The 14803-nt window shown below is 30.7% G+C and overlaps 1 protein-coding gene and 1 non-coding gene across 3 annotated transcripts in view; both read left to right on the forward strand.

Annotated features, from left to right (window-relative positions):
• NRG3 (neuregulin 3) overlaps nt 1–14803 on the forward strand; it is a 1175669-nt gene that overhangs the window by 624518 nt on the left and 536348 nt on the right. The window lies entirely within an intron of this gene.
• MIR12298 (microRNA mir-12298) lies at nt 7169–7228 on the forward strand. Its single transcript, NR_162817.1, has one exon. It is a non-coding gene; the product is annotated as a microRNA mir-12298 (primary transcript).

Here is a 14803-nt window from a genome sequence, read left to right on the forward strand (position 1 = left end):
TAATTCTGGTGTCACTTTCTATATCTCATTGGGGATTAGGAGTCTCTCATTAAAAAATGATTTGCTTTTAATGTACTTTATTTATTTGCATACATGATATATTCTTCCAGTAGGCTATAAACACCACAAGAGCAGATAATATTGTTTGTGGCCTCTCCTACATTAGATGATTAATATATGTTTGCAGAATTAAACTGAGTTAAACATAGAGGAATGCAAGTAGACCCAAAAGGAGAAAGTTACACAGCTAACCATACCCTGAAAAGTCTTACCACACACTCACTCACTCTCTCTCTCTCTCTCTCTCTCTCTCTCTCTCTCTCTCTCTCTCTCTCTCTCTCTCTGTCTGTCTCTCTGTCTCTCTGTCTCTCTGTCTCTCTGTCTCTGTCTGTCTCTGTCTGTCTGTCTGTCTTTCTCTCTCTCTCTCTCTCTCTCTCTCTCTCTCTCTCTCTCTCTCTGTCTCTCTCTGTCTCTCTGTCTCTGTCTGTCTGTCTGTCTGTCTGTCTGTCTGTCTCTCTCTCTCTCTCTCTCTCTCTCTCTCTCTCTCTCTCTCTCTCTCTTTCTCATCTTATAGGAAATCTCATAGAAAAAAAAGTGAGATACTCCTAAAGAATAGAGGACCACAATATTAAATTCTACCCACATCAATGCCCCAAGCTTCCTAAATCACAAGGTTCATATATGAAGAAATGGGAGGAATTTTAGGGATTAGTTAGTGAAATCTCCTCATTTTTAGTTGAGAGAACATGAGGACAAGACATGTTAAATAATTTTCTCAAAGTCAAAAAGGTAATAAATGGCAGAGGGAATATTTGAAGTTGATCTGATGAATTTAATAGATTCTCTTGTGATATACTTATTGATATTTAGTGTTCCTAAGATAAAATTGATATTAAAGAGAGATGATTTTTTTAAAATTTTAGAATATTTTCTGTGGTTACAAGATATGCGATTCTCCCACCTTTATCTTCCCCATTCCTGGAGCTGACAAGCAATTCCACTGGGTTATACATGTTATTGTTCAAAACTTATTTCCTTCCTATTCAGAGAGATGCTTTTGTTGCAATGAGGAATCAGGTACTTTTGGAAGCATATTGTTCATTTCCAACTACAATCCAAATAGGTACCCTCCATCTATCCAGTTTAGAATTTAACTCATTGTCCATTAGCAACAACCTTAAATATATATATATATATATATATTTACATATTAAGTATTTTCTCACAATAATGACTAATACAGAAATAAGTTTTGCATATGTATGTAGCCTAACTCTAACTGCTTATCATCTCAGGGAGCAGGGAAGAAAGAAAAGGAAGGAGACAGTTTGTTACATGTAATTTTGGAAAACACATATTGAAAATTGTTATTAAAAGTAATTTCAAAATAAAATAATAAATATTTATATGTATATATATATTAGATATACTTCTAGATGCAAAATATAGTTTATACAATTATTTTTATGTCCTATGGTTTTCTAGTATATATTGAGACTTCTGTCTTTTTTCATTGCTATGAATTTCCACCAGATGACAGTAATATCTTGGGGCTTGATGTTATTAGCATAGTGTCATCTGCTAATAGGATCATTTAGAGTGAGGGGCCATAAACTTTAGAGTACTAGCCTTAGAGTTACAGAAACTTGCATTTGGAACCTGCCTGAAACATTATCTTTGCTCTAAGATTTCAGTGAGGGTATGGACTGTCCTTTACCTCTTTTTTGTATCACAAATACTTAGCACAGTGCCTGGTATATAGTAGGCACTTAATAAATGTTTTTGGCTGACTGACTAACCCTTAACAATTCATTTACTTGCTCTCAGCCGCAATGTCTTCACAGTTTCATCCTATGTAAGATGGATATAAAAATAGCATGTGCATTAAATGTTATTGCAAAGACCAAATGCTGTAATAATGTTTAAATTGTTTTTATTTATGTTTATATAAAATATTACGTAGGGAAGCTTATGTTGGCTATCTACTGTAAGTGAACATTTTGTACTCTCTTTAATATTTTGCTTAATGTTAATAGATAGGAAAGTTCTATGGTTAAATTTAACTTAGAATTTCATGTAATTTTCAGATACCTTTAGAAATCAATTTGTCTATTCATAGATTTTATTTTTTATTTTTAAACAAACAAATCCATTCTTAATAACTACTCCAGAACCTAATAGTCTCTACCAGTTTTATTTAATTTTGTGACCATAAAGAATAATATGTAGTGGATACACGATTATATTATATCCTGATGTTTTTAGTGCATAAACTCTTAGAACATAACTAAGCTAATGTCATAAAGATATATCTAGGTAAAACATATAAAAATTCTGATAAATATAACATGCATGAGTTTTTTTTAATGATTTGGGTACACTGTCCATATAAGCAGTTTGATTCATGGACTGTTGCCTTTATCCATGCAGTCCCATAACTCTTACACAGGGGGTTCAAACTATGTGCTGGGCCATCTGTCAAGTTCCCTTGTTGTTCCACAGCTATGATTGAAGCACTTGGATTAATTTGTTAGTTATCCTTTCACCTCATCTTATGGTAGGCTCAGCTTATTATACAGACAAAACATCTGTCTGATGGTCATCTTCTGTATCACTTCTCTGTATCATTTTTGCTTTGGCCGATTATTCTCATATTACAAAGGCCTTCTCTGCTCTTTGAGAAACTCTCCATTTTAATTCCTTAGCAACAAAAATATTTGGATTCCATGATATTGTATGCCTCAAAAATATAAAACATCATAAAATCATTATTCTTTTTAAAAGGAGTGTACAGTAAACTTGGTAATGGTGAAAATTAAAAATCATACAAAAGAAAGAAGAATATAAATATATATTTCAAATTAAATTTTGACATACTTATCTTAAAAAAGAAAATAAGCAAAAATGTCTTTTTCTAATTCCTTGCCTTCTCTGATGACAATTTTTGGTTTCGGGGAAAATTTTTACATTTATAGCTAGTATTTCATATTGATGTTATAATTCTTTTTTCTGAGAATATCCTGTCACATATATATTTCTGTATACTTTATATTCTTTATATTTGTCATGTTTAGGAAAAAATATTTTTCTTAATTTTACATAATTCAATTTGAATAGCCATTGTCAATTCTAGAAACATGAGTTGTTCATAGTTATTGTTATTACAAATAAACCTGCTATACATTTTGTGCAGTTTCATCCACTTACCCCCACCAACAACTACACAGATATATCCTACTTGTGGGATCAGTGGGTCATTGCAAATGAGCTTTTAATATATGTAGACTTGTTGCTTTCAAAAATTATTTTAAAAATTCACAGCTCCATGAATGTTGGAGTCTACCTATTTTCCTAGAACAACCAAGGCTGGACCATCTTATTTTTTTAGTATTGTTGGGTAATTTGATGATATACTTTAATATCATATTTGATTTCACTCATTTTGCTCATATCTTTAAGATATTAGAAATTTCCTTTCTGAAATGCCCAAAACTATCTTTAGTTTTCAATATTCATCTTTAGTTCTCTGAAATAATGCTTGGCTTTGTTGGTAAAATGATCCAATGTTTCCTACCTTTGAGTCATCTTACTTGTCTGCTTTTTTTGTAAGACGGAACTTTTTATTTCCTTCCCTCCTCCCTCCCTTCTTTCCTTCCTTCCTTCTGTGCTTTCTTCCTTCCTTCCTTCATCTTTTCTCTCTTTCCTCTCTTCCTACCTTCTTTCCTGCCTCTCTCACTCCTTTTATTCCTTCTTCATTCACTCCTTTCTTTGTAGCCATCTATTATATTTTATTTTTATGTTCATTTTTTATATCTACCGTAAATTTTTCAAAAAAATGTTTCCTTAAAATTTAGTGCCTAGATTATTTTCTTCTCATCAGCTTTAGGGGAAAGATGTGATTCTTAAATTACATATTCTAGCAGGCTACCTCAGCTTCTTCTGTATCCCAAGTCTGGAAAGCTTTTACTACCTAAATTATTCAGGAACTCCCAGGCATCATCAAAATCCAAGCCTCCAAATCTTCCTTTATAAGAATAAAAAAATGGCCAATTGCATGGATTTTAAATCTTATGTGGATAAAACATATATATATATATATATATATATATATATATATATATATATATATATATAAGAATTTGTCAATATTTACTCTGACAGTCATGAAAGAAGAGTGCTAAGTACATTGTTTCTTAATGACTTTTTTAATATTGAAAAGAAACACAATTTCAGGACAACATACTTTAACGAGCTTTTTAATGTTTCCTTCTAGTGAATTCTGGATCAAGCAAATCCTTATTGTGACCTGTGCTACTATGCCTCTTGATTGAAATAAGCAATGCTATTTTAACAATGTGTCCCTACTTATAGACACAAAATTCCAAGCAACTGTTCTATTTCCAAAGATAGGTCTTAAAAATGCTAGCAAATATGAATACTCAGTTGAAACGTTCCAATATCCTTTCTTTTAAAAATTTTAAATGAATTTTCCTGCCATTATTTGGTTTGTTACATAATTATATAAACCCAAAATTTCTGTATTGTGATGAATCTTTTAAAATTTGATATCCCTAGTACTAACTCTTCTCATTGCATTTAAAGATAAGTGAAATTTTATTTGTGTATTCTATGTTTTTTAAATACTCTAATATTTAAAATCTTAGATTAATGCTTTATTAAGTGGTAGGTACACTTAATCACTGGATAAAAAATTTATTCATATCCTAAAGAGAATTATTTGTCAAATGAATGAATGAGAGGTTTTCTCTTTATGTTAGCATAATAATACATAACAAAAGCAAACCAAAAAAACCCTATTCACTATTAACATGAAAAGCAATAATATCTTATAGGCTATCCAAATAAAAACAATATAAAGCTACTTGTTAGTGTTATTATTATTACTACTTTAATTTGTGGTTTATATATGTGTATATATATATATATATATATATGTTTTTATTGGGAATACATGTGAAGAGTTTTCCAAATATTATCTAATAAATAATAAGTAATATTCAACAATGGCTCAATCAATGAAACTTATTTGTAACAATAAGCATTTAAATAAAAGAAAGGAAATGCATGGAAATCAGATAACATGTGTGCATATACCTTAGAGTGTTCCTCCAAATGCTACATTTCTTACTGAATTATTTCCCAAAAGTTTCCCAGCTGAGAAAGATTTTCTACCCAACTGCTTTATCTTGTCCTCCACCATCTTGCATTTTAACAAAATAATTCTCTTTGTCTTTTTATTGAGTGTTTCATTTACATTCTCCATGGATATTCATATATGGACACATTCCATTTTAAATTTGCCCAGAAATTCTTTAGTTGTAATCAGTAACTTTTTATTTCTTTGTGAAAATCTAATTTACTTCAAAATAAATTTCTTAATTTTTTAGCATATGAATCTTTCATATTACTTTCTCTTGAGAAAAAATGCTTTTGATTCTGATGCTACATTGGATATTTCAGCACTTATTTCTCCTGTATTTTTGCTTTAACTTGTTTTCATCTAAAATATTTCACTCATTAATTTGTAATCTCTTGACTGACTCGTTCCTTTGTTACTGATATTCAAATTTTGAGCATCATTTGCTATTCCTCTCTCCAGCATTTTCCAAAACATATCTCACCAAAAGATTTAATAAAAGAAATAAATTTGATACATGAAACAGTAGTTATGGCTTCTTTTTAATCACCTCTGAATATTTATGCACACATATGCACACAGCATATATAGTATATGTACTTATATACTTATATATTTTGAATATACATATATTATTTATATTATCCTTTTAATTCTTTTTGAAGCTACCCCTTCTTTAAAATAACTTCATGACCCAGAAAAAAATTATTTATATTTTTGTAGTCCGCACATTTTATTTCTTTCAATTTTGAAATCTAAATCATCAGCTGATACTATTTTAGGTATTTCTATGAGTTAATGGTCACACCAATTTTATTCTTTGCTTGGATAATTTATAATTATTGGAGATTTATAATAGAATTTTATTCAATTCTAAATTTCTTACCATAAGAATTTCAAGACAAGTTTTTGACAATCTGGCTTTTACCACCTTTATGACATTGGTCATTTTACAACATTTCTGGATCTCGATTAATTCATCTATAAAATAATAGAGTTATGTTAGAAAATCTTTGAGGTCCCAATCAAACCTACATCTTTGATTCTGTGTGCTTCTTATTATAGAATGGAGCTGATAATTCTGTATTCCATTCTGCTTAGAAAAATATGAAGACTGGCTACCATATTATAAGAAAGGCATCAGAAGATTACAATCCTGGCAGAGAAAATTGACACAGATGATAAAAGAACCTGAAACCATAGCATAAGAAGAGTATTTAATATAACTGAGAGTGTTTAGCTATTAGAAGAATTGAGAGCAAAGAGTTGTCTTCAAGTATTTTGATAGGCTCTTATGTTGAAAAGAGATTTATTTGTTTTACTTGATCACAGATGGCAGAATTATGAGAGATATGTGAAAGTTTCATAGAGAGTAACAGGCAGATTTTCACATGGCACAAGGCAAAAGAAACAAACAAACAAACAAACAAACAAACCTTCTCAAAAGTGAGATCAGCCACAAAATGGAAATGAAAAGTTCCTGAAAATTTGTGGTATTCAATCTCAACTTGCTGAAGTAGTAATTCAATTCCAATTCTTTTTGTTATTGTTAAACTATGTAACTTCTTGGTTCCTTATAAATATGAGTTTTATAGTTATGTTATTTCATACATATTTGATTTATTTGCAAAATTAATAATATCCTTAAGTTTATATTCTAATTTTTGGATCACTGGGTTAATGTGTACGAATCCTTAATGTATGCTTACTGAATTACTTTCCAAAAAACATTGTACAAATTCACAACTTCATCAAAAGTTTCATATTTTCATTCATTAAAAATATTCATTAATAATCACCTAACTGAGTACACTATGTTAGGAACTAGGGAAGCTCTAGTCCCATGAATAAATATTCTCTTTTTCTCATTTCCACCTTCATGCTTTCTTATTGTATAAAATACATTGATCTCAAAAGGACCTGAGAAACCAACTATTTCAAACCACTCATTTTATCGATGAAGAGACTGAATGATGAAAGATTCTGAAAGGCGATATAAAGAGGGAGTGCTTTCCAGGAATGGGGGATAGCCTGCATGAATGCAGAGGTCATTCCCTATGCCTGGAGTGCTCTCTCTCTCTTTCTTCCACATATCCAAGTTTGATTCATCCTTCAAGGTTCATCCCACATCTTGTCTTCTTGAAGACTTTCCCGATGACTTCAGTCCTCATTTTTTGAATATCGACAACTTTTTCTGATTTGGCATTTAATTACTTGCTGTCACCTATCATCATCATCATCATCATCAACGATAAACTTTTATTAAATGCCTACTACGTACCAGACACTGTTCCAAATACAAGAGATGCCTAAAAAGCAAAAATACTTCATCACTTCCTTCAAGGAACTCATTTATAAATAACAGATAATATACATAGAGCTATATACATATAAGATACTTCATGTAAACTGGAGCTAATCTTAAAGAAAAGGAATTAGGAATTATAAAGATTAAGAAGAGCTTTTTTCAGGAGGTAGAATTTTAACTGTGTTGAAGGAACCCAAGAGATCAAGGACATAGAGGTGAAAAGCAACTGATTCTTATGCTTTTGGAGAGACAGGAAAAGCTAATGAAAAGCCAAAGTCTAAAGAAGTATCTTGAAGGAGCAACAAAAGGATGATTGCCACTGTTTCATGTAAGAAGCAAGATAGTATATTGAATAAAATACCAGTCTCAAAATCTGGAAGACATGGTTACAAGTCACATTCCTAATACAAACTTAATCCATAACAGTTTTGGTAACTGACTTAATCCCTTCGTGTCACACACCCTTTCAAATAATTCCTTAGGGCTTTTAATTTCTGAAAGATCAAGGCACATTTTTTAGGTAAAACATTAAATCATAAGGAATCATAAAAGTTGGGGGCATATATTTGATCTCACAAGTTAGACTGTAAATTCCTTGAAGATAACATCAATATCTATAGAGTGCTACATAGTCATTCAATTAAAAAAAAGTTTTAAAGGATATGTGGGTATTTGTGATTCATTTTAATGTTACAGTAGGAAAAATAACAGTATATTTAATGAAGCTTTATGAAATCACTATGGTATATCAAAGTGTTAGACAAAGAAACTCCTTCCCTCTAGGGTTCTTTTTCTTCATAATTTTAGGTGAGCAAAAGGAAACTTTCATATTCAGGTAAGATTACAGAGTACAATATTTCAAATCCCTAGATTGCTTAGAATCTGATACTCTAATTTGTAATCGTTGGTTTCATACTTAAATTGCTTGTTCAATTATGAATAGAATATAACTAAATGATTAGATGGGCATGTCTGGAATTATTAAGTGGAAGTGTGTGTGTGTGTGTGTGTGTGTGTGTGTGTGTGTGTGTGTGATAATAGGGATGAATTTAACTTACAAGCTCCCAGTAAAATTATTCCTAAAAATAAACAAGTGTATTTCACATGTTTTAACTGACACATAAGTAATGCATTTAGTAAAGAGTAAAGCAAAATATAAGAGTGAATTGATTCTTGGGCTTCTTGGATTTTTTTAAGAAACTATCCTACAGTGATATAGACTCTAATCACTGTGGGGTGAGAGTGGATTAAAATGCTTCAGGAAAAATGCCCTAGAGGATAAAACAAAGAAAGGTTTACATGTTGGCATACCTAATTTTGAAAGATGGGAAACTGGTGCGGGATCACTATTGTTCAATAGAAATTTCTCAGAGGAGGGTATTTGCTAGCATTAGGGATCCCTTTGGAACCTGGAAAATATTTCAGATTTGCATCTGAGCTTTAAGGATTTTATTTTAGTCTCAAATGTGAATCAGATCATATTGGTCTGAAGTATGAGCTTGCTGTTTGAAAGACACAAAGGGCAAATTGATGTCTATGGCATGTTGAAAGGTTTCCAGCAATTTAAGAGAAAAGATGGATTAATGTGTATTTTCTTGCAGGTTTTTCTTTGATAGATTGATGATGTTAAGAAGAATAACAAAACTTTCATTTAAATAAATGCATTTTAATATAGAAATGTATAAAATTGAGCACCATAATGTTTAGCAAGATAACAAGGAACAGAGTCTCAAGAGCTTTTCTGGGACAAACACTAGCTAGTGATTTATGATATTTTTTGGAAGTACATCTACGTCCATCCTAAAGCTCCATTAAGGAGAAGAGGGCAATTCTTTACTATGATATATCAAATGTTTTTATGCTATGGTGTGTACAAACATTCCTGCTAGATTAATGTTTCTTATAAATTAGGAAGAATGTTTATTAAGAAAGAATACTGAAATAGAAAAGTCAGTGAAGCAGACTCTATGGGCCAATAGTCAATTGCTGCTAATCATTTTTTTTTTATTTTAATACTCTACCTAAGTTAATGACCTAACTATCTTCATCTTAAGTATTAGTGTGGCATGCCTTGCATCTGAAGTAAATGCACACCTATTCAGAACAGCAATGCTTTCTTATTCAAGAAGATTTTTAAAGATCATGTGTTAGTTTGATATTCCTTTCTAGGAAAGGGAAAATAGCAAGAGGTATCTATTTATTCAGTACCATAACTTTTTTAGCTGTGTTGCAAACTTCACTTAGGAGCATCTTACTTTCAATATATTATCTTCATGGAGGTAATATACATTAGCATATTTGGAGTAAAAGAGCAGGAGTTATAAATCCCTATGTTCATATACTACCTCATCAGGATATTTTAATCTGAAAAGAGAGAATACATATACAAAGGCTTGAGTTAAAATTTTGCTTGTCCTTCAGGAAATATAAACATTGGCCTAAACTATTTAATCCATTAATAATTAATTATTTGTTGTTACAAATCATTTATATCATAAAAATTACCATCAGTATTTTTCAATCTATGATATATTATTTTCTTTTAATTTATTATTTATTTATTTTTAATGTTCATTTGAAGAATATGAGTACCCAAATCTCTCCCTCCCTTACAACCTCTTCAATCCATTGTAAGGCAATAAACAAGATATTTATTTCCATGTTATCCATACTATAAAAAAGAAGTGGAAGAAAAAATATAATTAAATCTACTACTCAGACTCCATAAATTCTTCCTCTGTAGATCAATAGCATTTTTCATAATGAATCCTTCACAATTTTTCGGTTCATTGTATTGATCAACCTAGATGTCATTCAGAGTTGATCTTCATAAAATATTGCTCTTGCTCTATACAGTGTTCTTATACATCTAACCATTTCTCTTTGCACCAGTTTACATAATATTTCCAAATTTTTTCTGAAATCATCCTGCTCATTATTTCTTAAAACATAATAATATTATATCACAACTCTACCAAAACTATTCAGCCATTCCACAACTGATTAACAGCTCCTCAAACTCAAATTCTTTGTCACCTTCCAAAAAATCTGCTATTAATAGTTTTTGTACAGATGGTCTCTTTATCTTTTCCTTAGATCTTTTTGGGGCACAGAACTGGTAGGTATTGTTGGATCAAAGAGCATGCACAGTTTTATAATGCTTTGAGCATAGTTCAAAATTGATCTCCAGAATGGCTGGCTTAGTTCACAACTCCATCAATAATACATTGGTCTCTATATTTCCTTATCACTTCTAACATTTGTCATTTTCCTTTTACATCATGGAAGTCAATCTGAATTGTGTGAGATGGCATAGTTTTAATTTGCATTTCTCTAATAGATAATGATTTAGAGCATTTTTCATATGAATAAAGATAACTTTGATATCTTTTTATGAAAACTGCCTTAACCATTTATCCAATTTGGAATGACTTGGATTTCTGATAAATTTTCCTCAATTCTATAAATATTTGAAAAATGAAGTTTTTAAATGAGACACTTGCATTTCCTTCCATTCTTGGAAGCATTGACTTTGAATAAGCCCCTTTTTTTGAAATTTAATATTAAAAAAAAAACCCATACCTTTTCTTCCCTTTGATACCGTCTGTCTCTTGTTTGGTCACAAAATCTGTAGATTGCATGAATACATTTTTCTATGCTCCCCTAATTTACTTATAATATCACCTTTTTGTCTAAATCATTTAACATGTTATCTTTATATTATTATTTTATATGTAATATTAATCTATAATCCCAAACTACTTTCTATTTTTACAGCAATTTTTATCCAATAGTGAGTTCCCAATGGTTGAATCCTTGTTTTTTCCCCCCAAATAATAGAATACTACGATCATTTAAAACCTCATGTAAGCTTTTAGAGACATAAATTTCCCTCCAAGTACTGATTTGGCTGCCACCCCAAAATTTTGGTACATTGTCTTTTTGTTTCTATTCTCTTTAATAAAATTGTTAATTGTTTCTATAGTTTGTTCTTTGACCCAGTAATTTTTAAAATAAAGTTATTTAGATCTAATATATTTTTTGTCTTTTTATCCACTATTTAGTATAATTTTGATATCACTGTCATCTGAAAATGATTTATTTAATATTTCTTATTTTATGCATATCAGTATGAGGTTTTTATGCCCTATTATATGATCATTTCTTTGTGAAACTTCCATGTACTGCTGAGAAAAAAAATATTCTTCCTATTCAGTTTTCTCAAAAAGTCTAGCAAGTCTAATTTTTCTAAAATTCTATTTACCCGTTTAATTTTTTATTTTTGGTTTGATTCATCTGATTCTTAGAGGCGAAACTTAATATCTCCTCATTCTATAGTTTTAGTGCCTATTTACTATTGGAATTCATGTCGTTGCTCATTTAAGAATTTGGATGCTATGCCATTTGGTACATATACAATTTTGATATGCTTCATCATCTATGGTTCCTCATATCAATATATAATTTCCTTCTTTCTCCTTTAATTAGGTTGTTTTTCACTTTTGATTTTCTTTTATCATAATTTTTATCCCTTTAAAAAATAGCTGAATCAATAGATTTTGTTCTAGTCCTTTACCTTTAATCCTTTATGTGTCTCCCTGTTTTAAATGAGTTTATTATAGGCAACATATTGGGGGAGTCTGGCTTTTAATCCACATTTATATCCTTTTTCTATTTATGGATAAGATCATCCCATTCACATTCACAGTTTTGATTGCAAGCTGTATTTTCCAACTTCTTATTTTTCCCCGTGTACCCTTCTCTTCCCTTTTTTTTTCTTTGATTGTTTTTGAAAATTTTATTTATTTAGTCAATGTAAAATATTTTCCTTGGTTAAAACAGTCATGTTTTACTTCTTTTTACCTACCCCCTTTGAGTTTTCTCTCCCTCTTTCAGTCCCCCATTTTCTTTACCCCTCTTCTTCTTACTTTCCTCTTAAGTAAGCTAGGTTTCTATACCTAATCAAGTATGGATGTTATTCCCTCTATATGCCAATTCTGATCAAATTAAGGTTCAAACATTGTTTGCCACCTTTGCCTGACATCAATTTGCCCTCTTATCTACTGCTATAGATAGTATTTCTACTACAATATTGAATATTAATTGTAAAATTGGGCATCCTTGTTTCATCTCTGATCTTAATGACAAGACTTCCAGCTTATCCCCATTACAGGTAATAATCACTCCTGGTTTTAGATAGATAATAAAATCTAATAGTTGATTGTCCCCTTTGAACATTGTTTTTATTTCCTTTGTGGCAAGTGTAAATATGTATATGAAGGGTCCATTCCAGAATCTGCCATACTACACTACAATGGGCTAATGTGTTGAGAATGTCTCAAGTACACAGTGTATTGCGGCTAAATAACATTGAGAAAAACATTTAATAATACATGTCAAAAACCTGGAAATATGATTTTTTAAAAATTTTTTCATGCAATCAAACACAATGAAAATCTAAGAAATATATTGAGCCTTTCTTTATAAGGCCTGATTTTGACTAAGGGGGGAGGCCTTAGGTGTAGCTAGGTTGGTGAGTCCTCATTAGGTAGAATGGTTGTAAACTCACTTTATTCCCAACACTCATATCAACAATTCCCAAAGACTAACAAGTGACTGAAAATGAACCAATGTGCATTTCTAGGGGATATTTCCTGAAGTGGATGTTCCCTTTAACAAGCAAATCAGGTGTTTAATCCATATATCTTTTTTCTAAAGACCGAATTAGAAAAACAGTTTACATGCCTATTTCCGTGTTTTTAAAAAATACCAAAAATATATTTCCTGATTTCAACAGAAACAAAATGGTTACACATGTGCATGTTTGGATGTGTTAACCTAAGATAAATTATACTTATACAATGTTCACTTGGACTAGGTAGAATAATAATAGATTTTCCTCTAATATCAATTCCCTTTGAAATTTTGAATAACTCCTATGTATTTTGCTTATATAGAAATAAACCACTCTGTATGTTTCATAATTATATATGGTAAAAAGCATTTCCATTTTTCTTCTTTAATTTCTATAACTGAGGGTAATTTCCTTAGGTATTCTAAGGAATGATGTCAGTTTTAGGTATTAAATTAGGTATAAGAAAAGGAACTATTTACTTATTTATTGAAAAATTTTTGTTAATAAAATTTAATAATGATATTCTTAACATTTTGTGATCTATGTTCTTTCCTTCTCTCCAATTTTTCCCACCTCCCCAAGAAGGAAGATAATATTATATAGATTTTTGTTAAAATTAATTGTGGTTGGACTCTGAAATATATTAATTAGGTGGTCACCAGGGATTTAAATTCTAAATCTCAAAATGAATTACTAAAGTAAAGGGAATTTATGGTAGTTTATTTACAATATTTACAATAGAAGGAAGACATTAAGGAGAGAGAGAGAAAAAAAAAAAAACTCTGGCTTCTTCTGATACCAGTTAGAATTTCTAAGCCAAAGGCAGGGGAAGAGAGTCTCAAGAAGATGGGCCTTACTTGGAGGCTTCATGCCTCCAGAAAGGTGGGGTTACTAAGTCAGGTTTTCAATCACCAATGTTAACAGTTTAAAAGAAGTCTGGGTGTTGATCCTCCAGTCGCTCTGAGTCTGTCTTCCAGTTGCTCCCCGAGTCCATGCCCGAAATCTCTGAACAAAAATCTGTTTTCCCTTCAGCTCCAAGTGACTGTTCCTTCACTCCAAGCCCAGGGTGACTGACTGTTGTTCAGTCTTTTTTCCCTCTATTTAAAGACCTTTTTCTCTTATGTTATCTCCTCTAAATTTTCACGTCTACCAATCACAGCAGATGCTTTTCTCCAGGACTGTCCATTCTTTAGTTCTCATCTTCTCTGGTTAGATTATACCTTTTTTGTTTACTTAAAACCTCTTGTTAAATTCACCTCTTGTAGTTACTTAACACTTTTTGTGGTTAATTCACCGTTTGTAGTTACTTAACACCTTTTTGTAGTTAAAATCTAAAAAATAGATTATAGTTTACAATTCTAGCTTCACTATAAAGGAAGAGCTAAGTACCTTCATTGTTACAATCAGGAGATTACAATTTTATCTTCACAATAAATAAAGAGCTAAGTATCTTCATTTACAATCAGGAGATAGCTAAATCCAATCTTCACATTTTACATGTGGTAATATATATATATATATGTAATATATATATAAAACATATTTTTTCTTTGTTATGCTATGAAACTTATCAATTACATTAAAGAAACATTTGTGACAGAAATAAAATGAAGATTGATATAGTTCAATCTGCATTCAGACTCCATCTATTCCTTTTAGGGTGGTATATAATCTTTATTTTTTTTGTCATGAGTCCCTTGTA

The sequence above is a fragment of the Monodelphis domestica genome, chromosome 1 (genome assembly GCF_027887165.1).
Source record: "Monodelphis domestica isolate mMonDom1 chromosome 1, mMonDom1.pri, whole genome shotgun sequence".
NCBI lineage: Eukaryota > Metazoa > Chordata > Mammalia > Didelphimorphia > Didelphidae > Monodelphis > Monodelphis domestica.